We start from the raw sequence: 10,121 nt of genomic DNA, 5'->3' as shown, positions 1-10,121 counted from the left end.
GGATTAGTATATGACCGGCCTAGAGGTGAAATGATAGTATGAATTAAATGTGTGTACATTGGTTAAATCTGTAGTGTTGTGTTTTACCTGCCCCTTCCAAATAACTTCAGACCGATGGATGGGCTGCAACGTCAACATCGAATCGTCAATAGGGCCAGGATGCGTATGGTCAATCCGTCCAGCATTTGTAGCAACCATACTACACAAGAATGATAACCAATTAGCACATAATACACATGATTCAAAAAACAAAAACAAAAACAAAAACAAAAAACAATCTAAGAATTTTGAGAGAAATACAACATGTCGAGATTAATTATTTACATTATTTTCAAAACTTACCATCCAAGTTTATAACAAAACTCTAAGTTCACAATAAAACTTACTATCCAAAGTCATATAACGTAAACAAGTCAAAGTTTATTAATATTTTCATACAATATGACTATATCAAAACAAAACTATAATGATCACCCGTTTTACTATTCTGGAATACATGAATCCCTATTTTCAGGCAAATTTTTTGCCCATCTTAATGATCTACCTACATTGATTCATTCAAATGTTCTTGCTTAGATATTCACAAGGAAGCAATCATGCTGCCACTTTGTACCACAACTCATTCAAGAGAACAAGATTTCAACAAAATAAATGATTCTAGGGGAATGATAATGAAGACATATAGGGAGTTCTTAGATTCTATGACCACTAAAAACTTTATATTTTGATTGAAGACTCAAAGAGAAGTGATGTTTCACAGCCAAAATAGCCAGCCACATGCTTCTCAAACAGTAATCATTATGCTGAAATACACTCATCTGTTTACCTCATTAAAACTAAATGCATAATTCCTGTACTTGTGCAACAGTTATTGTTGTCAATATTTATTCATCATATATCTCATAATGACAAAAACATATCCAAACTGCCTTGTGGTTAAGTTTTTATATCTAACTACACAATTTACGTCCAACATGTGCTTGCGAATTGTGAATGCTCAATTGGTTCTTTAAGCCTTTAGCACTTGGTGCATTTGTGGATGTATCATAGCATCAGGACCAAAATGGTGTACCTTTTGAACTACCTCCAAACTTAACTAGTAGTAATCTCTTCCTAGCTTTTCCACCTACAAACTAGTGGGATTAAATTTTGGGTGAATAAAAGAAGTGGCTTCAATCATGAATAGGTATTAAGAAGAAGTTCCTTTAACAAAGAAGTAACGTGAACATCTTAGTCATAATGGAAAATTTATGGGTTTTGGTATCCAAAGGAATTGAGAGTTTGAACAATTGTGTTCCTAAAACAAATAGTTGACTGTTTTTTTAATATATAAATGCTTTCAAGGGTAGTTGGCATTGTAAAAGCTCAATAGTCCAAAAGACTATTCACAGCTGTTATGCAAAGGTTGTTTATGACTAAACACTGCATGTGCATACAGATCATAGCAAAATGAAATACACTGAGCTTTTCTATGTGCCTCTAAGAGATCCAAGTTTATAAGATTTTATATATATCTTGTTCATATAAGTACCAATGGCACCAGCCTGAATTCAAAGGAATTTGTTGAAGTTCATGTGAGTGAGAGCCTGAAAGCCTAGCTTTGGAACACTTTGCAGTGCTACTAAAAGTTTTAGACAAAGCAGAGATGCTTTTGAAATTGAGAGGAACAAGACCACTGTCACTGTGAGCTTTATTCTAGAAACATGTTTCTAAAACATGCAATGTGTAATAAACCCAGAATGTATTCAAAAAACCAATTAAAAGTACGAAAAAAGGGCCCCCTGGCCAGAAAAAGCTGTTTGGTTGCTGTCATTTTACTGTAGTTTAAAAATAAAAAATAAAAAACTATAATTTTGTTCAACTTTATTTTCAAGTTAAAAAAAAAAAAAAAAAAAATCTAATCAAAACAAGTTTAAAGGATTTCTAAATAGTTTGAGCTTTGTATCGAGCAAATAATCTTTCATATAGGCCAGATACACATTTGATGTTGAACTCTTAACAATTCAAAGCTTTACAAACCAGAATGTTATGCTAAATGTGAACATGGCGATACAATTGATCCATTTTAATACGAACCCATTTATGTACTAAATATTAGTCTGCAAAAGATTGTGTTGTAATCGGGGCAGGTGTTAACCCATGTCTGAACCCTACCACCCAGGAACTTCTGCTATGTTAATTACATGGGACTAAATTGCCTTCGAATTATTTTAGTGTTTAAAGAGACCCAAGTACCACATCAAGGAAAGGGAAAACAGAAGATTTCAACTCTGAAGAACATATTTGCATCTGCAATCAAATTCTATAACCATGTACGCAATTAACGTAGAAGTTCAAGGCAGATAATAAAACTGATTGCAATAAAAACAACTGACTAAGATATGTATATGGGTATCAAAAACTGTAAATTTATATACCTTGTTTGTCTCAGCAAGAGTAAGTACACAAAGCTATTTTAACTTGAGGATTTTATCAGGTACTAGCAACGGAAGAAGGCCAACATTACCTAGTACACATTCAAATCATTATAATCCCTCAATGTTAGTGTATGAGGTACATTAAAAGGCTAATACATAAAAGAAAAGAAGGAATTGTGCCACTGGCAATGACAACCTATAAACAACTGAAAATGGACTGGTCCAAGACCTTACTGTTCATGATAGGGCCCTCATAAAATACATACATACATACATACATATATATATATATATATACATATTTTGTTATAATCTTTTGAAGTGACAGCAGCAATAATGGATTTGAGTGCCTTCTTTTAACAGCCATTTTATGAGAATTAAGGAGGTGTTGATAGAACTAGAATCAGCAAGAAGGGGAAAAGGGAGAAGGGATGCACACTCACTTTCTTCATTTTGTAGTTTCAATAAAATTCAATTCAGTATACACAAGCTGGTGGCTATGGCTGAAATATTATGGGGGAAAGACAAGGGTATATGATGCAACACACATATTAGGTACATAAGCAGGGAAAGGTAAGAATGTCTGTTTTGACATTCTTATCTAGTTGGCAATTTAGCTATTTAGGATCTGGCCAAGTTCAACAATAGGAAAAAGTTTCAAGCTTTCAATTTATTCAAAACAAAATCAATCACATTATATTGCCCCCAATAATCATTTCAACTGAGATAAAACAGAGAATGATTTTATCCAGAAGAATCCTTTCAAAAACTAGAATATGCTAGAGGGAAAGGAAAAAAGTTTCAAATAGTAAAAAGAGCTTTATATTTCTTTGAACCAAAATCAAGTCATACACCAAAAATCATGACGACTGAGATGAATGGAACATTCACATTTATTCATAAGAAGTCCTTCAAAAACCATTTTTCTAATCGAAGTAAATGGAGTCTTGACAAAGAAAATAAAATTTTCCAAACACAATGATCTCTGTTTTGTTTTGTTTTGGGTTTTTTTGTGTGGGTAATAATGCCCCTGGTTTACAACTAATCAAGCATACAAATAGGTTATGATCAATACATGAAAAGAACTTGAATAAAAAGCAAGAAAGAAAAAAACTATTTGTGCAAACATTAAGTTGGATATCATGTAACCCCTTATTAATATTACATCAATAAACATCTTTTTATTGGTTAAGTAATACGTCAAACCCAGAAACATAAATTGTTAAGACAAACAACAAAGCTTCGATCTTTTTTAAGAGTTCTATTAGAAATTCAAAACAGAAACCAAAATAGAAAAAAACGAACTTTGACCAAAAATTCTGAAAGTTCAATATGGGTATGAAACACCCTTGAACGTTTAGACCTCAAAATATAAAAATACCAATTCAAGCTTTATATCAAACAATTAATGTGCGAAACATGATAATAAGCCAATAACAGAATTGATAGACAATCTAAGCCAAATATAAACACATCTACAGCAGTAAATATAAGGCAAAGATAAAGGGAAGAACAATGCAAACACACAGACAACACACAATGTGTTATCGAAGAGGAAACCAAAGTCTTCGGCGTAAAACCTCTCCGCCGCCCTCCAAGCGGTAAATAATCCACTAAAGAATGTAGTTGGGATACATGAACAGCAGAAGACCCTCCAAGCCTAATCTACCCAAGTACCTAAGCCCTCCAAGTTTCTTACTTCAACGAGGTTACGTTGAACCTATTTCTTCTTTAGCTACCCGGATTCCGCTACTTGACCATAGCATCAACCAATGTATATTGGCTCCTTCCAAACTGCTTCCCTCAGCACCAAATAAACCTTCTCACAGACGTGGATGTGGTGAGATAAAGATTTGGTAAAAGACCTCTCAAGGGTATGACAATGGAGAGGAAGAGAGTAAAGGAATTTATAAAGCTTCTTAGATGAAGATTGGGGATGAGGCAATCTTGTTTTTCTCTAGGGTTTTCTCTCACAAAAATTCTCTCTAGAAGCTCTACACATTTAGTGGGTATAAGGGTTTATATATAGTGAGGTGGTATGAGAATACGAAGAGACACATTTTTGCCAAATAGGGTAAATTGGCGGCTTGGTCTCGCGGTTTGTCCAAGTCGCGAAATCAAGTCGCGACGTAACGGCCTGGCCAGCCTGGGACTTTTGTCCTGTAGTGCGACAGCTGGCGCGACCCTTCAGCTTCCCTGCATGCATCTCACGTGCCTGAAGTTAGCGACTTGCATCCGCAAGCCACCCGCGAGTCCTAGCCGCGAAGCTCTGCTTCTTTGCACATATTTGAGCTTTTCTTCACAACTTCTCACACACTACCCTTACAATAATCCCACCTAAATACAGGGTTACTAAGTGCTTAATTTACAAGCAAATTGGCACGGAATAAAGCCAACACGATAGTTGATAATTTTTCAACCTTACAGATTCTTTGATTTTTCCCACTGTTTCTCAGCAACCAAACCGCAAAACACACTTTGCATTTTGCATAAAGGGACTCACCTTTTTTTTTTTTTCAAAGACCGCGTAGACTGAAGGACCTCAAAGCTCTGTGATGACCATTTGCTACATCTCTGTTCTTTTGGCGAAGCTGATGAATGTCAAATAATGGAGATTGAGTGAGAGTAGAGACAGTGAGTGAGAGAGTGAGAGGGTGAGTGAGAGTGGGTCGGGGACGGTGAGGCTGAGAGAGTGAGAGGGTGAATGAGAGTGACTCGGTCTCGGTGAGCGAGTGAGAGAGTAGATGAGGCTGAGAGAGTGAGAGGGTGAGCGACGGTCGGCGTCGATGAGGCTGAGAGAGTGAGAAAGTAGATGCTGGGTGAGAGAGAGAGAGTAGATGCTGAGTGACTGTGAGAGAGTGAGACGGTGAGCGAGATTGAGTGTTAAATTTGAAAAAATCCCTATTAGAAATCCCTATTAGAAATCGAGTCATAAAGACTCGATTTCCAAGTGGCTTCCACGTGGAACATCCACGTTTGCCACGTTACACACAGGTGGAAATAGACACTCTAAAACTCGATTTCCACGTGGTGCCAAGTGGCAAATATGTCACATCAGATCTGATGACACTATTGAAACCAAGCCTAAAAAACTCGATTTCTGGGCCCAAAGTCGAGTCTTTTAGACTCAAGAAGTTAGTATATTATATACTTTCAAAACCAGGCCAACTAACTACATAGTTGGCAAATCTTGGTTAAATCCCAATTTCGTTCTTACAGTTACGATTACGGTTTTCATAGCTCTGGTTAGGGCTTCTTGATTTGATGATACTACCAGTTTGGGGATTTCGGTTTCGGTCTAGGGATTTCACAGAGAGCTCCGACGCGACTAAAGGAGAAAGAAAGGAAGATAAGCAACTGAAGGAGATAGGGGAGCTTGGGGCCGTTAGGTTCAGTGGAACTTGATATATGTAATATCGAGTTACACATTGAATTTTGTTTTTATCAAAATTGCAAATAACTCAATCATACCAATATCGAGTTTTGCTTTAAAAAAATATATATATGGAACTCTATATTTAAGAAAATCGAGTTCCAGCTCTTGACAATAGGAAAGTCAAGTAATAAGGCAAAAATTGATTTTCAAAAAATCTAATTCTAAAAGGACACATCACTAACTAGTTTGAAAATATGAACAAGTTATTGCATAGTTTGTAAATTAGGAGCAAATGCACATTTTTTTCCATATTCACCTTAATAAAAATTCTAACGGTTTTCTCCCTTATTTTTTATTTATTATATTCCAGAATTCCTCCTTGTGAATTCAAGGTTTATTTACTTGAAATAAACGTGAAATGCCTCTTACAATTTTTCATCTGTCTCGTTGTCCATTGGGTGCCGTTTCCCTTATTTATCAGTACATATAATCAAAATTCCAAGCTTGTCCAGAGACAGAAGCTTCCCTAATGCCAAAACAAAATCTTCCAAGACCCTTTACATAATTTTTTTTTTTTTTTAATGGAAAGGCCCTTTACATAATTGATTACCTTTTAGATCGTGCTTTTTCTTTGGTCAGGTCTGAAATCATTATGTTGTTCACTATTTCTTTTTCTTTAAAAAAAACCGGCGGGTCTGATTTCCTCTCATATTGTTTTGAAAAACTACAAAAGCAATCCACTTTCTTTAGAGGACAGACTCGTTCTTTCTTTATATAAATACTTAATGGAGAAGCAAAGTAAATAACTAGGAACTTTTAACGTTGATGCAAAACCAGTAATGTACTCTTACATTGGTTTATAGTGTTAGTCACTCCTCAATCCCAGAGGGAATTCCATTATATTGTTGGGTTCTTCAACTCTATGCACGTGGACACATGTCAGTTACTAGGAGGGTAACTTTGTTAGATTTCTGTTTGTTTTTAAGGACCAGGCTTGACTCCATATATGTTTAGGCTTGACTCCAACCACAAATGAAAAGATAACATTAGTTATTGCTATATGCATTATATATGTTAAAAACATATGACATCTTTTATAAGTGGTTAGAGCCCAAGTAAGGCCAACTCGACATCTTTAAGCGTCTTAGGTGAAAATTTTAAGTAGGGCATTTTTTTATATTTAAATATTAATTAAATAATATTTATTGAAATTTTTTTTTTTTTAATCTATTGATCCTCTTTGAGATTTTTTTTTTTTTTCAAATTTTCTCTTTTTTAAAGTTTTTCATATCCAGACAACTATTTCTAGTAGACATTCATAATGAGCAGATATTTATAAATAAATAAAACATAATTTATAATTAAAAATTATGATTAAACTAAAAATAAAATTTAAAGTATAAAATAATAGAATTTTGTTATTGCAACTTTTCTAACGTTGCGACCACTTTATACTTTAAAGTCTAAACCTGCATACTTATACAAATAAAAATTAATTTATTATATAGTTTAATAAATTAGTATCACTATAATATAAATGGGTTAATATTATATACATGAAATTATCAATTGGAACCCAAGGGGTTGGCCAAGTTGGTTGGGCTCTTGGTCTCAAAGTGCTTGTACTGGGCTTGACTAGGTGTGCTCCCTAGTTCGAGTCCTACTACCTACACTTTGAAAAGAATTTCCTGGGCCAGTGCTTTACCTCTTCGTGGGCTCACCCGGCACGAACAGTGATTAGTCTCTGGTTGAAAGGCTCACCCGGCACGAACAGTGATTAGTTTCTGGTTGAAAGATTTGAGGAAATACTGTAGAAAATAAAAATAAAAAAAAAAAAATTATCAATTGGTGTGTACAGGTATTTAATATATAGTAGGTGGGTTTAAGAATATTTTGTTAATAAAACTTAAAAACCCAAAAACTCTTGAAGCTTTAAATGATAAAACTCATTTAATCAGTGGGTGGGTACTATGGATTAGTGTCTTTAGTGATAGCGAATGGGCCATGTTGTAGTCTGCTATAATGATATTTGCTATGTGCAATGTGAAGCGCAGTAAGCTGTCCTGTCAACTGTGTAGTTGCAAATTAAAAAATTTTGAAATATTGAATGAATCCTGTCAACTGTGCAGTGCAGATTAAAAAATTTTGAAATATTGAATGAAAAGCTAATAGTTATCACAAATCAATAGTTCAATATTCTTCAATGACTTCAATTGTTATGAAAACTAGTATAGTATGTAACCGTGTTGTTGCACAAGAATGGTTAATTATAATGATCTTATTGGTCAATATCTTTTTTGTCTTTTTGGGTTTATTACAAGGAGGATAGAATTAAATAAAATAATAAAAATATATATTGCATTTTATTATTTAAGGGATGTTATTGGACCTTTTTAAGGCAAACTAAATGAAAACTTAAAGCAATGGGAAACAAACTATTTTCCCTAAGTTAATTTTTTCAATCCTCATAAATATTTAGATTCATGATTTTTTTTAATTTGTACTTTCATCAAGCCACTAAACCACATGATGAAAAAGAAATAGGAATAATAATGAAGTCTATACTGTCATCAATCAAATACAATTAGTTCATATTAATCTTCTCCAAAAATTGTTAAATCCATCAACTCCTTTGGCTTTGGAACTAAACAATGTAGTCAATGAACCATCCAAAACCCCGTGAACCGTGGCTACCCCTTCCCTTTTTCTTGCCAACAAAGTCTCTAACAAATTGCTTCTCAAAAAAAAAAAAAAAGTCTCTAACAAATGCAAAACTCAAATCTATGACTATATCTTATGCCCTTCCTGCTGGAACCCATATACCGTCCGAAAATCAATGTTGTCATCAGTAGGAGTACAAAGGAAGTCATCATAAGCATATTCAAAGGGATTTTGAAGTGAAACTTCAATTAAAATATCTTAAAGTGATTATCATAATATAATAACATGATATAGAGATTCTATATTAATTTGAAGAAGGCAATAAGACTTATAGCAAAACAATGACTTTTGTATCACTAAGACCCTTTCCCATCTTTATTGCAATAGTTGCTGCTACATTAAATGAAATCCCTACCTGAAACAAACATGCTCTCACATTCACCACAGAATTTGAAAACGAAAAAGTCAAGCAAGTAGTAACTAAGAACTTTAGAAATTATGTGTTTAACCAATAAAATGAGTAAGGAATTTTTTTAGTTCAGGATTGGAAAAAGGGGCAACTATGGCTACCAAAACTTTTGGAATACAACCTGAACATAATTAAATCAATGAGTTTAGCACAAAACCCCTAAAAAGCAAAGAAAATAATACTACTGATAATTCGATTCTAACTCTTTATTTAATATCATGGTGTTACCAGATGTGGTTGTGTATTGGAATCTATTGGAGTCATTGAAATATTCACCTCCAACACACAACAAGTTTTTACATAGTTGCATCATCAAATCTCGCCAAATTTTGTCATAAGCAGAAGAATTGTTAGTGTATTGTGGTGTAAAATAGATTGGTAAATAGCCTCTTGGGAAGATTTTTGTGACAACTACTTGGGTATCACCATAACCAATGACCCTATGGAACAATAATGGAGAATTATGAATCAATAATCATAACAATTCATTTTGCATGGAAAATAAAAAGGATTTTTTTTTTTTGTTTGCTAATAATACTTACTGTAACAGCATCTATTTCATTCCCTCCAATCTCTCCAATCATGAATATGGCTAAATTAAGTTTCTCAGCACAATCTATCAAACACTAAAGAAACAATAAAGAAAAAAAGAAAAAATGTAAATAATAAATTTAACTTTGTATTAAAAGCTTAATTCAAATGATAGGCTAACCATCAACATTGTGATAGATCCCATTGAAATATGTGAACATCCAATCTAGTTGAACATTGAGAGAGCTTCTAGTAGCTAGCTATGAAATATTCTTTTTTGTAAGAAATATGTCAATTATATTTGTTGTTTATGCAATACAATTTATATTTTAGGCATATTCTAGGCATATTTGTTGATAGATTAATTAGGTATTTGTTAGTTATATTATAGACATGTAGTTTATACAATACAATTAAATTTTAGTAATGGCATATTACAAACCTTAATGAAACTAACAACACCTTAAATCTGCCAAGTTTAAAATGGTCTAAAGGAATGTATATGACACTGATAGAGTTACTAGTTAATAAGAGAAAGCATCATTGATAGCTCAAAAGAACTTTAATCTACTTATAAGTAGAGTATAAGATCTTTTATATACTTAGCAGTGATCAGCAGAATCACTTACACACCTGCTAGGGAAGCCCTCAATTGGATGTGGATTTG

The sequence above is a fragment of the Quercus suber genome, unplaced genomic scaffold (assembly GCF_002906115.3).
Source record: "Quercus suber isolate HL8 unplaced genomic scaffold, Cork oak 2.0 scaffold_171, whole genome shotgun sequence".
In the NCBI taxonomy this organism is placed as follows: Eukaryota; Viridiplantae; Streptophyta; class Magnoliopsida; order Fagales; family Fagaceae; genus Quercus; species Quercus suber.
The sequence above is the reverse complement of the archived record's forward strand: the minus strand, read 5'-3'. Positions refer to the sequence as shown.